The 17433-nt window shown below is 37.6% G+C and overlaps 1 protein-coding gene across 2 annotated transcripts in view; it reads left to right on the plus strand.

Moving 5' to 3' along the window:
• Positions 1-17433, plus strand: part of LOC108688812 (bromodomain adjacent to zinc finger domain protein 2B-like) — a 159275-nt gene that overhangs the window by 54690 nt on the left and 87152 nt on the right. For both annotated transcript variants that reach the window (XM_018195252.1, XM_018195256.1), the window contains exon 2: positions 2497-2591. The gene's annotated coding sequence lies outside the window, so the exon portion shown is untranslated. The remainder of the gene's footprint in view (positions 1-2496; positions 2592-17433) is intronic.

A 17433-nucleotide genomic window follows, 5' to 3' on the forward strand; every position in this document is an offset into this window, starting at 1 on the left:
GAAGAGCGGTAGCGCGTGCTCACAAACTCAAACCAGCGCCTCGTCGTCATTGCTAGCTGCCTCCTCCGCTCTACCGCTCGCTCTACCATCCCTCCGTTCCCGCCCGTCTTCCCACGCTCCCTCACATCCACTCTTCCGCCCTTCGCTACGTCACCCTCTGTGGTGTCCGCCTAACCAACCCCACCCGGTCCCTCGCCGCGCTATCCCCCCCCCCCTGCTGCCGCCGCATTGCTGCTGCCGCTGCTGCTGCCGCTGCCGTTGCTGCTGCCTTCCCCCCTCCCCTCCCCTCCCGCCTTCCTGCCGCCTGTCCACCCACAGGCCCGCGAAACCGCTCGTTGCCGTACCACCGAGCCACCCCACGTACCGACTCCCCCATTACCCGGCCGCCTCCGATCCTCACCCTTCGTCCGCCAACCTCCTGCCAACCGACCGACTCCTCTTCGCTTTGCGCGACTCTGTGCTCTCGGTCTCTTCTCTCTTCCAACTGCCGTCCCCGTTGTGGCCCTCGCCCCTTTCCCTTCCCTCCTATTCTACCACTACCTCGCGACGCCCAGCGTCACCCCCTTCGGGCAACCAGCACACCCGAAAGCCGTGCGCGGTGGAAACACGACAGGCAGCTCCGCGATTATCTTTTGTCCGATCGTATGTCGCGTGTGTATGGGTGCGAGAGAATGCGAAAGGGGTGAGGGAATACGGAGAAAGGATGCGCGAGAGGACAGCAATTTAGAAGCAATATAATAGAACAGAATAGGAGAGAATAGAAATCGTCCTCGAAATGTTTTACGAAAGAGAAATAATCAAAACCCGCGTACGTTTAATCCGACCGAATTCGAAAAAAGGTAAAGGGAGAAAAAGATGTGTAATCGAAAAAATTAATTACCATTGTTTCGCTCACTATTTACTTATCATCTCATTATTCATTTACGCTCACTATATTTTATCTCCCCGCGATCAAAAGTTTTCAAAACTGGGAGATAAAAAAAGAAGATAATTTGATTTGAAAGATCCAAATAAGTCCCGTTACTATTCTTTAAATCTACAAAGAGGGGAGGAAGCGGGAGAGATTTCGATTATTTATTAACAGACGATTTAGAATCTGGCAAGATTAGTGGTAGAGATTAGAGATAATGGCTAATATGTAACCCTCGATGATCTCTCTCTTTTTTTTTTTATACGCTTTACACTCTTCTCGATCGACGATTACGGACATCTGTGTTACCGTTGATCTCGACGATATCATCGCATTTTGTGATGCGTATACTTGGAACAGAGGTCTGGCATTTTATGCGGTTCCACGAGGTAGGGTGGTAGCAAGCGAGATGGGATATCGAGAATGGTTTCTAGAGAGGAAAGCGTGCGTAGATCTCTCTGATATTCGCAGGAAAAAGAGACGTGTGCGGCGCGCGGCCGCTTTGTGCTGTCGTCCGTCTGTGCCGAGAACGCCCTTCGGCTAGGGCGAGGTTCCCGCTTTGTAACACCAGTGATTTCGAATCGATCGACCTGCTCCTTATATTTTGCGGGAAATTTTATCAAACGTCGGAGCTGAGCAGGTCGATCGCGAACGAAGTACGAAAATTGTCGCACGACCAAAAATATAAAATCATCGCGACTCGTTAAGCAAATTCAATTTTATTAATAGCGCGTAGCTCGTTTTATTTATACACGAATTATGAATATTTTAACAATGTATTTTAATTTCGTAACAATATATGTATCAAATCAAATAACGTATTATCAAGTATTATAGATCGATTTAAGAAAAATATAATAAAAATAAATATGTCACTTGAAATTCAACATAAAAGCGTTATAATAAAATAACGAGCGCTTTCTTCGTTTAACAAGAATTTTAATTCTACTTTTCCAACTATCTACTTGATAATTTGCATAATATGTCGCAGATAACGTCGAGCGTAATTTATATGCTCGCGTGTGTACTACAAAATATTTGTAACCTTTAACCACTGGCACGAAACGAACTAACATCAGTATTCGCTTAGCACTTTCGACGCGCAAAAGCAGTTGCATCTCAATTTAGTATAATTGTATAAGTAAATAATTATATGGGTGTGTGAACGTAATCTTGATTTAAGGAAAATAGGAATTATACATAGAATGTTTCCGTATTACCATCATAGAAGCAGAACGAAGGCAAATGAAACGAGTAAACATCTGGGTACGGCGCCTCTCATATACAAGCAATTAAATATTAAAGAGGATTATATTATTATTGAACGTTCCGCATTTAGAAACTAATTTATGCAAACGTTATAAGCATATCATTATCTCTGTTCTGTTTCTTCGTCTCGATTTTTTGCAGAAATCTTAACTGCATGATAATATGACACATATTCCGACGCAATCGCATCATCCATCCGTATGATCATGTTTCGCATGATGTATACCGTCATCATTATCATCGCAATTACTACGTAATCGCAACGATTACGCGCCATATCTTCTAGTTCTTACCTTCTATTCTTCTTTCTTTTGCAGGCGAAGTCGAAGAGTAACGATTAACAGTATCAGCGCTGACATCGATCTTGCTGTACCAATGGATATGTCGCGATGGGACTTGAGATAGAAAATAGGTACGTGGAAAAATATAATCCGCGCGCTTCGTAAATTATTTATGTGATCATAAATGCGATTTGTCAAAGTATGACATTAAGGTGTAAGAAGTTTGTAGATTGAAATGACATAATTGACGATTGCACTCTGCGATCGCTTTTAATCTGTTTTCTGACCATGTATAATTCGAAAAAAGAATGTAATAATGAAAAATATGAGAAATATTCTCTCAGCGAATTGAAACGACGTATAAATGACATGCGAAATGCGATTATTATTGTAATTGTATTATGAGTAAAGTATTATATGATGTTACTGAAAAATAAAAGAGTAATTCATTTAAAAAAAGCAAATTTTTCATATGAACAGTATAAGTAAAACGACATTTACGTATATTTGCGTTGTTTCATATGATATTTTTTTGTGGAAAGTTTGAGCATTGTAAAATCTTTGTACCGATTTTTTCGTGGCGATGACTACGTGAAGTTGTGGAACCAGAGGCTTTTTATTATCCTCGTTCTTCTCTGCATTTCATCCTGTGCGTGGCGGACCGGATTCCGGAATTTTGTGGATTTTGAGGGGTGGGGTTATGGTGGACACGTTATCGGTAGTGGCTTTCGAGCCAACGGTGTATTCAATCGAATCGGACCTATATAGTTGTTGCAACGCTGTTTTATTCTGTCGACGATCTGCATGACGAAAGTAACGAAAATTGATAGTATTTTTAGCGTGCTTATTTCTACACGTGACAATTTCGATCGCTTTGTTTAACTTAAGCTTCTAGAAATTCCAAAAATGACATAAAAGTCGAGGAAAATTCAAATTGTAAATTGCTTCTGACTGTTGATGAAAGAAAAATGAAAATTAAACTATTCGATAACAATTGACATTCCATCTTTTATTGTGTGCGTTTGATCTCAATGGCAAAGTTGTCGCAACACCGATTCTTATGATCATTCTTGCTAATGGAAATTATTAAAATTTACGATATACAATTGACTATTAAATACTATTTCTAGATTAAATAGAACTAATGTCGATTTGATCATATTGTGACAATTTCGAATCTTTTAAATTCACAATCGAGCAATACCTGGTTCGCTTGTAAAATTCGCTTGTTATCGATACAATAGTTTTCAGACTGATAACGTGGATATTGGAGTATCTATCGTAGTAGTGTTTTCTATGAAACGAGTGGCATCCGACGTGACGTAAAATTCACTTCGTGATGATACAGTCAAATTCTATCTGACGTGCGTATCGAAAGTGCGGTTCGTTCCATGAGTGATGAATGTTTGCAAACGTTATTATATAAACATAATTTTATTGTTCATCACGAGAAATTATTAGTTTTTTTATTGAAATAATTTAATGCTTTAATTTGCACGGAAAGTGTTATTTGTGTGTATGTATATATCTATAAAATATAATTGAAACTTAAAACATATTTAAAAATAAAATATAATTTATTGTACGTAACATATTTAAAAAGGAAAAAAGATTGTACAAATTGTATATAAAAAAAAAAACAAGATTTCAATAGAAGCATGCTAATTTAAAAAGTCTCGTTACGTATATATTATTTGACATAATTGGAATTATGTATCGGGATGGAGAAAAAAATATGATTGCACAAATACATTTTTGATAGATATATAATATTCCATGTTGCACTTGCAAGTTCACGAGATTTTCATACACATACATCGATTTAAAAAGTTAAAGTTTTCTTGCAATAGGTGAAATTTTGTTATGTAGCAATTTTCTCTCTCTCTCTCTCTCTCTCTCTCTCTCTCTCTCTCTTTGTAGGATACCTATACGTAAAACATATAGTAAAGTTGTTGGTAAAAAATCTTTAAAAAAACTACTAGCTGAAACATGTTTTTCAAACATCTCCGGGTCACTTTCTTTTTATATTTCGAGTATGTGCATCAACGCGAATCATGCAATTTAATCATTTTAGAAATAGTTGACGCGACGCGGAACACGTGTATATTAAAGCTATGAATGTTTTAATTCTTTTGCCTTTGAAGAGTGTGCACGCTAACAAGCATTGTAACTCAAATTTTAATTCTCGTTATAATTCGTTGATAATAGATTTCTTGAAAGCATAATAGATTTTTTTAGACTTATTTTAGACAAATACACTTTATAGTTGTTTATATAATCCTTACCATATATAGATTAATTCTTACTTATCAGTAAGACACAGCTTGTCGTTGGAATTTTTCGGTATTATCGTTTTAATTACGTTGTCAGTGATCTCACTTTTAGATTCGTATTTCCTGATAACATTCACGCGATTCGTTCCGGAGACATTTTGTACAAGTACGCAGCGACAGGCGTGTCGAACTTCGGGCGCGGATCGAATAAATCGTCGGGGATGACGTCAACGGACAATTCTGTCTCTTACTGCACACGGAGATACGTGCTCGCTGATTGCAGCTTGCGCATGCACGGCACCTTGCACGTTGCAACGACGTTGGCGGCGAGCTATGGGAACTCGTCGTCGCGAGTGACTCAACGCCGACGATGATCGAAGCCACCCACGCTTTCTGCTCGCGCCGCGTCAAATCGCGTATTACAAAACTCACATTCGACGCGATATGTAGGCCACGCGTCGTCGCGCGTCGCCTACCGTGTTGCAGTACCTGAGCTATACGTGTGAATATTATTCACGCCAGGTGAACAGAGGACGTGAATTTTCTCACGCGTGGTCGCGATGATCGCGCACATTTTCGTTCTTCAATCTCGATGCCGTTCCAGGAGGTCTCGAGTTTCCGTATGGAAATGCGCGAACTGTTACTGAAGAATAGCGGTGTAAGCCCGCATTTTCTCATCTTGAGAAACGCAAGAGTTTGTGGAAGTAACGTAAACTCTGGCTTTACTTTATTGCAGTACTCTTTCAGTGTAAAGAGAAAACAGATACATATCGAACTTTTTGTCTTTACTTTCTCTTATCATTATGTGCTTAATTCTTTTGCGTTTACAAGAGAATTTATAAACACTTTATACTCTTTATATCTAAACTTCAGTAAGCACATATTCTGTTTTCTCTTTGTATTTTAAAACAAATTTACCGGGGCAGAAATTTAAACAGGAAAGATAAATTTCGCTTTTTATTCTCTGTGTACTTTTTCTGTATCAATATACTATATACTGTATTACTATGCATTATGTAAACACCGATACGAGAGGTATAAATGCGCCGATACGAGTTATTTTCTTGTTTATCTTGATTCTGATTATTCCAAGATCGATAACTTTGTTCTTTCGGAAATCGCTTGAGACGAGATCGCATAACAAAGCCGTGGGTGACACGCCATTAATTTAAGAGAACGATAGAATTCTTGCCGCTGCTAGAATCGCGTCAGTGCAGGGTGAGAACAGATATATCTCGATAATAGACGATATAACGTTTCGCTGCCGTTGGACACGTTTGATTTACAGCTTTCGTTCTGCGTTTTTATTTCACCGACATCTATGCAAATTTTATTGTTCTTGCTCTTTGTCCGGTCAGAGTACTCGTTCAGAACTTCTCGCGCCGGTGAATAGTTTTAAAAATTCGGACCTCACCGAGTATTACCGTATACCGTATCGATGCGACGCGAAATGTATCATCGACGACTTGGATTCACTTTTGGAATGGAATATCCGGAATGAACCATTGCTCGTGCCAAGCCTGTGACTCACAAGATTTCTCAATACAAGCACATATGCCGCAAGATGTGACATCCATAAATTCCATTTCAGAAAAAAGAGTCATTTCGTGTTAGAAATATAAATGATGATTTATTGACATAGGCAAAAAAATCTGGGTTTTAAAGATTAGAGAAATATAGTGGTCGTGCGTGACACTTGTTCCTTTTTCTAACAGGACTTTAAAGAATTAATTTACAGCACTGATATAATTTGCGCACCGTGTAGAAGAATAAAATACATGTCTTTCTCTCGTCGTAATTAAATATCTCGTTTCGCCGTAATTGAGAAAAATGAAATAGCAAGTTGAGCCGATTAAAACGGATGTTCTATCTCAGAGCAGGATCACATTAACTTTCAACTACATATATGACGACGGTCGCGAAACCAGCCAGAGCACGTGCCACTTACTGAGACGTATAATATAGAAATATTAAACTTTATCGATGTGCGTTGATAACAAAAGTCCGCTTTCGCGCAGATTAATTTGATGTTAATTGAAATGTTACTTTTATTGCGCGACAAATTTGTAAACTGGTAATTTATATCGTTGACCTTTTTTTTACATACCTATTTCGAAAGCCATATCGACAATATTCTGACATTACATCCCATTATATTATAAAAAGTTCTCGCTTCTTCTTGTCTTGCTGCAGTTTCAGGGTTTTAGTGAATTTACAGATTTACTTTTTAGAATAATGTTTTATAACTTGATTCACCGTTTCACCGCTACACGACACTAAATAAATCTACCGCCATGTTCCGTAAAATGTTGCGTTTTGTCGTGGAACACGTGTGCGAGTATAAAGAAAATTTCACAGCCGGTGGTCGCGCGAAATTTATACTTGTGTCCGAGTATGGCGGGACAATGTGTACAGAAATTTAGGCCATAAAGGGTTAATTGGTGACACGCCGCGCGTGCGGCACATTTACTACGTGCCACCACGTGGCGATGCATTCTCGAGCGTTAATCCCCTTCGCGCTTCTCACATCGGAGGTGGACAAGTACTCCATAATGACGGGGCGAATTGAGTTCAAAGTTTCTCAATCGGGAGTAACTTGCGCATTGACTTCAATAGTTACGCTCTCGAGTTTCAAAATGGCTAAAATGGATATCCTTCGATAAGCGGAAACGACGTGACGAAATAGAAATAACAATATCGATCTTTTTTATGTGGGCAAACATTATTTTTACTTTAGTAACGTTATATCTACTAAATGCATATCTTAAATGTACATGTTAATCTAAAGACATTGTCATTTAGAAAGAAATTGTCCATATTTTTTAAATATTTTCTATACGGATAGATTTTGCTGTAATAACTAAAAACTTATCTAGATATTTTTTTTTATTAAACAAAGATAAAATGATTCACTGTGTTACATTGTGTCATCTGTGTGTCTCTTGTTTGAAAGCATTTAAAATAATTGTAATAATGGCACTGCATTAAAACCATTATTGATCAAATATTTGCATGATAAGACAACCATTAATGGCTCAACACACATCTAAAAATAATTTTATTAGACCAAAATATCATCAAAATAAGATTCTCAAATTAATAATAAGTTATTAAAATGTCAAATCTTTTTGCAGCATTGTTTATCACGCTTGAACACTCCTACATAATTATTTTGATAGTCCAACAAAATGATTTTTCAGATCTATATCTAACTAAATTTTAAATACTTGAGCAAAATCGTTGTATCTTTACTTTTGTTTGTCTTTAATCCTTAAATCTTTAAAGTGCATAAATAGGATGATAAATCACATCGCATTAACAATATGCTTGTCATAATGCACATAACAGAGCAGTTAGTTCCGCTTGATCGAGCGAGTATTGAATCGCTTAATCTCGTTGAAGTACTTCACCGATTTACTTCGAAGCATCCGAATACTCAACTCCGAACACAAACCTGGTTGTGCATTAACGTAGTTTATCTATTATGATATCAGTAACTCTCGAATTCATTTGAATATCGATTTATCTAAAAATATCAGTTGACTGAAGTCTTTCTCTTGAATTTTGGACAAGATGTATTTTCAGACATATTTTCCTAACTTTTTATAGAACATACATTTTTATTGAAATATAATATTACGAAAAATAGCATTCGTGTTTGCAAACGATAATTGCAGTCTTACTGATTTTATAAAATAATCAGATGATTATATCTTTAATATATCACACAGTTTGAAACTGAAGTAAATTTTCATAATGAAAGAACAAATGTAAATCCTCCTTCCACTGTACACTCTGCTATTTAGCTATTTATTCTTGTTTTCAGACATTGTTTCCTTTAAAATGCTTTTTTCGCACAATTGTAAGTATGTGTAATTTCATTGATTTTAGAAAATTGCCTTAAAATTTCCCATCGAAACTAAAAATTCAGAACAGGCATTAAGACCAATATAATTTCGATCAGGCATAAAGAGAGATTTCGATGGTATTGGCACTTAAAACATCATCACCACGTCTACTCGCAATAGCGGAGGCGCGACGATTGGCATAAAACGATCCATTTTTCGCTACCTGACAGAGCGTAGAGAATTGAACTCGTCGAAATTACATCGGTTCCAATCCTAGTTCAACGAAATTTCGATTACTCGCGTCCGCTGGACCGCGTGACGTTCTCGATTCCGTTGGTTGACTCGCTCGGGAACTCGTGGCGAGCGAAAGAGGCGTACTCGCCGTTGCTCGCGCCGGTGTCTCCGCCGGAAATTATGCCAGAGCTCTCGGTTTCTTCTCTTGCGTTCTTGGTGTAAACGGACGGCGAAGTAACGCCGAGTTTAGTCTGCTACCGCCGCGTTGCCGTTACCTCCATCGCCGCCGTCGCCGCCGCCACCGCCGCCGTCGTCCATGGTAGTGTGGTGGAACACGCCCCCAGGAACTGCGTTTCTCGTGGGCGACGGCCTGAAATATCGAGCGCCTTGCCCACGTACACACGCGAAAACGATGGAACCCGGACGACGGTCGAGAAAGAGCGTAGATCGCGCGGTAAGAGAGAGACGAGGAGGGAATAGACGAAAAGAACGTATGAGAGAGAAAGAGAAGAGAACAGAGAGAGAGAGAGAGAGAGAGAGAGAGAGAGAGAGGGAGAGGAAGAGTACGGATAGCGGCGACGTTAGAGACGGAGGAGGGAGATACCGGTACGCGGAGAGAAGTGAGACAAGGAGAAAGAACGATCGAGAGGTTTCGAGAGATAATTTTCTGCCTTCCCGACTTGCGTGGCCGGAGCTATGCGCTCTCTAGACGAATTCTGAATTCAACTGTACCAAGCCGTAGCCGATCCGAGCCCTGGCTAGGCCAAACTAAGACAGACGAACCGAGCGAGTTTATACGTGGGCTTTAAACGGACCTGGAAATGACACGAAACGCCCGCGTTTCGTCTCGCCGCGAGTTATCGCGTCGCATTTTTCCGTCGTCCGCGCGATGATATTAACTTTTAGCTTTTAGCACGAACGCCATATAAATTTTGATTATTTTTACCGAGAGTCTAATTAAAGATCGCACATCACAGACAAATAGCTGCAACGTTTGGCTAATGTAATCCAATATAACGTTTAATTTGCTTTCTATTAATGATCAATCGAGTAAAGTTTAATTACAGTCGATTTTATATCGATAAACTATGTATATCGATGAAGCGACAGTATCTTGTAGCGTTCATTATCGATGATCACGCTAGAATAGATATCTTCTTAAGCATTTATTACATCATACACTTGTTAAATTTTACTCAGTGATGATAGAGAATGCAGCTTTTGATTATATTTGACAACAAAATTGGAACGTAATTATTTTCTTTTTTTATACAATCTCGTTTTTCTTTGATCATTAAGTAGACATAGATAGAAAATAACACTCCACACATAGTTTCTTAAAATCTTAAAAATCTCATTCTGAAAAAAGAAAATAAATGTTGCCCAGAAGTCTTAAAGTTCATTGTTTATGAACTTCTCCACTATCTCATAAAATTTGTTAGAGGTGTTCTAACCCCATCTACTTACTTAAAGGTTAATCATAACTTTAGCAATTTTTACGACTTATTTTTACAAGTTATTTATTTAAACGCAGCGAATATTCCATATTTGGAATTAAAAAGTATTATATATGATCGCTATTATAACGTAGACAGTGATTCGTTATGTACTCTGCATATATACTTGTCTTGATTATACAAAAGGATTAATTTTTCATATTAATAGCTTATAACGTTATGTAAGGAGATTCTAGATCCGTCAGTCTAAAATACGTGAGCTTTATAATTTCCGATGCTGATGTGTTTCGGCGATAGTTCCGACACGTTAAGTCCTGCTATATTAGATACCTGTATGTCGCACTCTTGCGTGCGTGCACTCTTAAGAATTATGTACATAGGTGACGTACGATAACTTTGGCGAAGAATATCAAATACAAAGTATATTTAAGGATAATTTGCGTTTTCCGCGCAACGAGTTATCATGCGCGACAAATTATCCTAGTAATCGCTGAGTTCTATGAAACCTGAGAGACTTGCTAATTATATCAATTTATAAAGGCGCGCATCTAAATATTTTGATAACAAACTTTTATCATCAACTGAATCTACTTAAATAATAAATATCTAGACAATAATTATGTTTATTCAAAACTGTAAAAATACAGGTGTACTAGCACGAGAAATATAAATATGCTGGTCGGTGTGAAATTTTCTGAAATCTTAAAATCAATATTACAATTAATATTGACTTTATATTGTATAACATATACTCTTAAATTATCAAAATGTCAGAATACTAATACATAAACGAATTTCTTTTTTTTTTTTCTTCATTCCTCTTTCTCCCTTCGTTCATAGCGAGGTCATACAAACCGCAATTCGGCGATGCGTAGAACGCGAAGCCACATAGCGATGGGAGAAGGAAGCGAGCAATGGGTGTAAGAGCAAGGGGGAAAGAAGAGAAGATAGAGAGAGAGAGAAAGAGGACGCGATTCTTTTGAGCCTCGGCCAAGTTTTGCGGCCTGTCTGCCGGCTAGTGGAATCCAGTTGCAGGCGATTTCTCGTCTCTGCGTCTCTTAACGTACCGGCGGTGCGTGTCAGCGCGAACGTACGTGTGTTGTGTACGTGTGCGTGATGCAAGTGTGCGTGTCGATGGACGTACATGAAAGCGGTGAGACGTGAAAGGAGAGGAGGAAGGACTGAGAAACCGTTCGCGCATTTATTACACGCTCGTCTTATGCTCGCGAAAACGTTCCATTAAACTGAACTGTAGATCGATGTGCAGGTGACACACCCGGTTCGCAGGATGCAGAAATCTCGTTTTCTTTGATCCTTCACTGGTCGAACGAGATAAAATTTCGTTCGCTTTTTTTTTTTTATGCATTTCCGATTCTCGCATCTCAAGACCGGGGATTATCTACGTAAACTGAATATCGAAAAAACTTCGATGCGACTTTATTGAAAGACAAACTCCAATAATCCTCTTTTATAAATATTACGAATGAGTTTTAGATATTTATACACATATATATGTATATGTATACCTATACAGGGTTGTAAACATACAAAACTGGAAGTCTGAGAAATCGGGGAAAAGTCAGGGAATTTTGCAAACTTTCTATAAAGTAATAAAAATTTTTTACTATAATTTACATTGCGACGTTAAATTGATCTCTTAACAAAATATTTAGCGGATTCCAAATCAGGGCGAAAATACCAAAATTTTAAAAATATATTATTGAAGTCAGGGAAAATTATGAAATTTTTGTTCAACTATATCAATTCGATCTAATTATACAATAGTTAATGAATTGTTACGTTATGATCGTCTGTAAATAAACGAAGGAGATTAGCTTACAACTGGAACTACAATAAACATTTTTGGTGCGCACAAAAGTCTTTTCGCGTTACGCATTGTGTGTTTTTAGTTATAAGCGTATTTCGGAATGCAATGAACGCGCAGCGTAGAATTTCGTGCCTTCGTTATTTCAAATTGGATAACGCGCAGTGATGCAGTATAGGCCGACACGGGCATAGATATGTTATGTGTTATTCTTGCAATGCGCGTTTGCGTTTTTCGACGTATTGACTGCTGCGATGAACACCGCGTTGCGCATCACTCGCGCTGTATGCTGCAGGGTGACACACCGGAAAATTCTTTAATGACAATTGATTTTTGAAAAAAAAAAATCTATGAAAAACTTAAAATTAGATTTAGAATTAGCGAATTATAATTGAAGTCGTAGTTAAATTAATTAAGTAGAACAGCTGAAGATTAGTAAACTCGAGTGAACTTAAATAAAAACGCAATTTAGCACTCATTGAAATATTTAACGCTTGAAAATGACAAGGTCCTGTTGAGAATTCTCAACGAAGAATTCATTCGAAATACGCCAAAGAAGAATCTGTCATTAAAATACTTTCAGTAGGATACCTTGTGTATCGAACAAACCCTGTCGGAAATATTTAACGCTTTGGGTGCTTCGAATATTCGAATAATCAGTGAGAGCGGATGCGAGCACGTTGCGAACGGTGAATAGCACGAATATTACGGATAGCGGGAATACGGGAATACGGGAAATACGGGAAATACGGCGCCGATTTTAACCAACTTTTTCTACCTTTTGCAAACTGCGTGGAAAAACTTTTCCTTCGCGTGTCTTCTCTGTCTGTATAGAGTATTTTAGTTTGAAATATTAGCAATATAGAGCAATGAAACAAAAACAGAAATCCTTACGAGCGCTTCAAATTAAACTGACACTTCGTATTGATTGAAAAATTGAAAGTCAATCTTTTATATATCGAATCGCTGAATATTAACATCGACAACCCACACAAGAGTGGGTCATTGAAAATTGATATAGTGCTGAATGTCAACGATTAAAACGATATCGCGCGAAAGAGATTTAAGAGATATTTATCCTGATCTCACTCTTGTGAAAAGTGAGTACAACACTTTGAGTTTAAAAATGGCTTCTGGCGAAATAAAAGTTATCGCTATATTTTCTAATTGCCCGTGATTCCCATGGAATTTTCATAACGATAATGACGATTATAAGTACGATTATAAGTACCTTAAAACTTGTTCAGTTTTCTGATCAAGTCAGTTTCTTATGAAACTTTCTCAAAAGATTAACTCGTGGAATGTAAAGCAAGCGAGTTTTTGAGAAAATTCAGTGTTGTCACGTAAAAATGTAGAATAGAGTGTAAGTATAATATATCAATTCGTTTATACTTTAATAAAAATTTAATAAAATATAATATCACTATTTGTATTTTAATGAGAATAAAACAAAATAATACAATATCTCGGAAAAGAATTACGTATGTCTTTATCATATTTATCTGCTTACTTATTTTAATTTATAATTCCTCATCAAAATAGATATTTTCAAACTATTGAGATTAAGGTAGTGAAAAATTTATGCACGAAAAGGACGTTTTTGCTGAAATATCTAAAAATTTAGCTAAATATACATATTTGAAAATAACCTTGTCGAGTTTTTTTGCAGCATTGCTCTTTATGCTTGATTCCTATGTAATTATTTTGATGAGCTGACAAAATTATTTTTATATATATATATCTACACTGAGAAAAAAAGTCTTGACTAAATGCGTTTAATTTCCTAGTGATTATTTAGTTCAAGTACTTATGTATTTAAGTTAATTATAAGGTGAATCATATCAACATATTTGTTTAAATTAATAAATATTTGCTTAACAGCTCGTAAGATTAACCGTTGCATTTAGTTGAATTTAATAATATTTTTTTGAAAGAGCAACTTTTTTTCTCAGTGCAGTTAAATTTTTAGATATTTTAACAAAACCGTCCTTTTCGTGCGCGAACGAAACAACAGCGCGGTCGCGAAATTCGCGAAAACTCGCCGCCAAGCGTCCCGACAGGCGTCGGCACTTGATTTTAGTCCGATCGCGCCTGCAATTGGAATTTAAATTGGGATGCAGAGTGGATTCCTTCCCCCTCACGTAGTATCGCGTACCGTTGCCGCTCGTTACGAAACTTCGTTACCGCCGAAGTATTTTCAACCCCGAAGATCCCGTTGGCCCCCGGGCGAATCCATTAAAGGTAAAAGCTTCTCCCGTTTACATCTGCTACCGTCCTCCCGGTTTTACCTCCTCGCATTACGATTTTCTCGAAAGAGAGGCAGCTGCTTAGCGAACGGCCGCGCTCGCGACAACCGCGGTTGAATGCAACTGTCGTTCGCTACACCGCATTGCAAATTGCAACGACGATATTCTCGTTTTTTATGCGTTCTCTCGGTTTTTTAGCTCGTGATAATATCGCGTTGTGGTAAAGACATAGAAACGACGAAACATGAAAATAAGAATGAGACGAAGTACTTAACGTCACCTTTATTTCGCCATCTTATCATTTTGACGATTACAGAATGCTTGGCATTTAAGATTACAGATACGTCTGTATTTTGACATCTTGATTTAGATTGACGAACGTTTTAGCTCTTTGTCGTTCTATTGTATGTAAAAATACATCAGTTTTTATTGAAGTCACGTTCTTACAAACTATTCATTCATTTCACTCTACAAGCTCAATAAGGATTTGAAATTTTCTCTATCTTTTACGACTATCGTTGCAACATAAAAGAGAAAAAGATGGTAGGGAAGGCCAGCATATTGCGGAAATGCTATGGAAAAGTCTGACGTTGTGTCGGATTTAACTGTAGATTGATTTAGGAGCGAGCTAAGAATGAAAGAAAGCCTCAATCATTTCGAAGGACTTGAAAACGCGCGTGCGCGTTTTCGCAATGATCTTTCTCATCGTTCGAAGGAATGGTCGATGACGCACTCCGGTTGGTCCGCGATACTGCAAATGATCGAATATTCGCATTTTCTTCTTTCTACTTTCCATTATGATGAAACATCAATCGTGAACATTTATCGGCGAAATAAAATGTATCCTCGATCCAAATTCACAGAGTAAATTTGTCAGTTCGAATTCCATATTTAGCGTAAGTACAAACTTTACTTATAATCGCGTTATGCAAATGTGAGATTAAATAATATTTATACCGAGGATACAATAGCGCGGAAATTGGAAGCATGAAAGTCAAAATAAATCTGCGCTATTACGAAAATCCTATCAAATGTCACTCAGTTCTATATTACTTAACGCGATACGATTAAAGTTATCTATAGCTATTATATGACGCCAGAGTGAATCCATTAGTTTTGCATATATAGCTTGGCATAGCACGTCGTTATGAAATGACGGATTTAACACGTACGAGGAAAAGACATTACTATGATTTCGCTGCATCGCAAGCTATTGCAGGAACTCGAACCTTCAATAATTCTCGGCAAGTCGATCGTCCTCGAGAATCTGTCAAGCGAGTTGAATTTGTGATAGAAAAGCAGGTATTATAACGCAATACCGTGAGATAAATTGAGATAACTCTCCCGGAAAACACGCCGCGAATTCGTATGTAGATTCAGCGTTTTATGTTGGCGCGTATACACTATGCGTGTGCAGCACAACACACACACACACACACACACGCACACGCGCACACACACACACACACGCACGCACGCGCGGCCGGGAAAGTCCGTTTACCGCGTGCCGGATTCTCAAGCCACGTGGTATTTATACCGGTTTCCATGTCGTGGTGCAATATGGTGGCACGTTGATCCTCCTATTTTACAGCGAATGCGCGTTGCACTTAATCTCGTTAATCCCGCTGTCTTTATAAAGGGAGTGTCTAAAAATCGCCAGTAGACATATACATCTACATACACACGCATAAGAGTTCTGAGAGTAACACTACAACTATCTTACAAACTCTACATAAATACTATTTAATTTGTTATCATCCAAATATTTGTTATAATTCAGAGTTCGAATTTCAATTCCGTGAATTTTCTGACCTGAAACATAATCCCCGGAATAGCAAAATCTACATTATTAATTTCAAAAAACAAACTGTATTTTGTTCACTTTGTTCTGAAATCCTATAGAAATTCGTTCAAACGAAAAAAACTGATTTCTAATTGATTTCCACAGTTTTGCCAACGATTGTAGGCTAAAAGCTAACTCGTGATAATTTTAATAGTAAAATATATCGATCGCTAGGAACGTTCTCTGTTGTTTGAATTTGACGATGAAACATCGCGAAAGCGCAAACGATATTTCTGCGTCATAATACAATTTATATAAGTAAGAGATCTCAGTTGTGTGACTTGCTATTGATCCTAGCGGTTACGTGAAAATCGAATTGTGCATCTGTGGAAGCTCGTGTGCGTGAATGGGAGGAAGCGAGACCGCTCTTTATCTACCGAGGTAGCATCTGTGACGAGCATAACTAATCACTTTCATAATTCATCGCTGCACCGTCCGCTTACATCGTCCGAATATTGCACACCCGTTCGAAAATGCAACGGTTGTAAATCATACAGAGCGTTTTAGGGTTAAATTTTAACAGCGTGTTTAAAATCGTGTATTTTGAGCGCGATTTTAACGATTTTTCGTTCTTTGTTCGTTGCGAACAGCAGTTTTTGCTACTAAATACCTCTGTCAAATATCTTGCATTATTAAATATTTATCTCAGCGCTAAAGCTTTTTGAAATTGATCGAAAAACGAGTTACGAGAAAAACACTTTTAAAACTTAATCTTTTAGACCTTTCTCTATTCAATAAATATTTATGTTAAATAAATATTTGTGTTGAATAAATATTTGTCTTATTGTTGGCGTTTCGACATTTCGTCGAGATTTGTTCTTTCACGTAAATGGTTAAAAAGACATCAGTGTGGCAGGACATTCCGTATATGTATCGGTAATACATACATCAAGTTATGTAACATACGCGCACCGTGTATGATATGTCAATAAATTCCTCTCGTGTTCAGTTTCGCAGTAGCGAGAGGAAATGCTCGCAGGATATAAGGCCACGTCGAACGTGCTCGTTTTAGCGCTTCGCGTATAACAATACATGTAAAGAATAGTTTTGCTCAAGTATCTAAAAATTTAACTATATAGATACACATTTGAAAATAATTTTGTTAGATTATCAAAATAATTATATATAGAACGCTTAAGTATTGATGATAACGCTGCAAAAAGTTTTGACAACTCATTTCAGCGTTCTACATAATTATTTTAGTAGTCTAATAAAATTATTTTCAGATCTATTTTATATATATATAT

This window comes from Atta colombica, unplaced genomic scaffold (genome assembly GCF_001594045.1).
Source record: "Atta colombica isolate Treedump-2 unplaced genomic scaffold, Acol1.0 scaffold239, whole genome shotgun sequence".
NCBI lineage: Eukaryota > Metazoa > Arthropoda > Insecta > Hymenoptera > Formicidae > Atta > Atta colombica.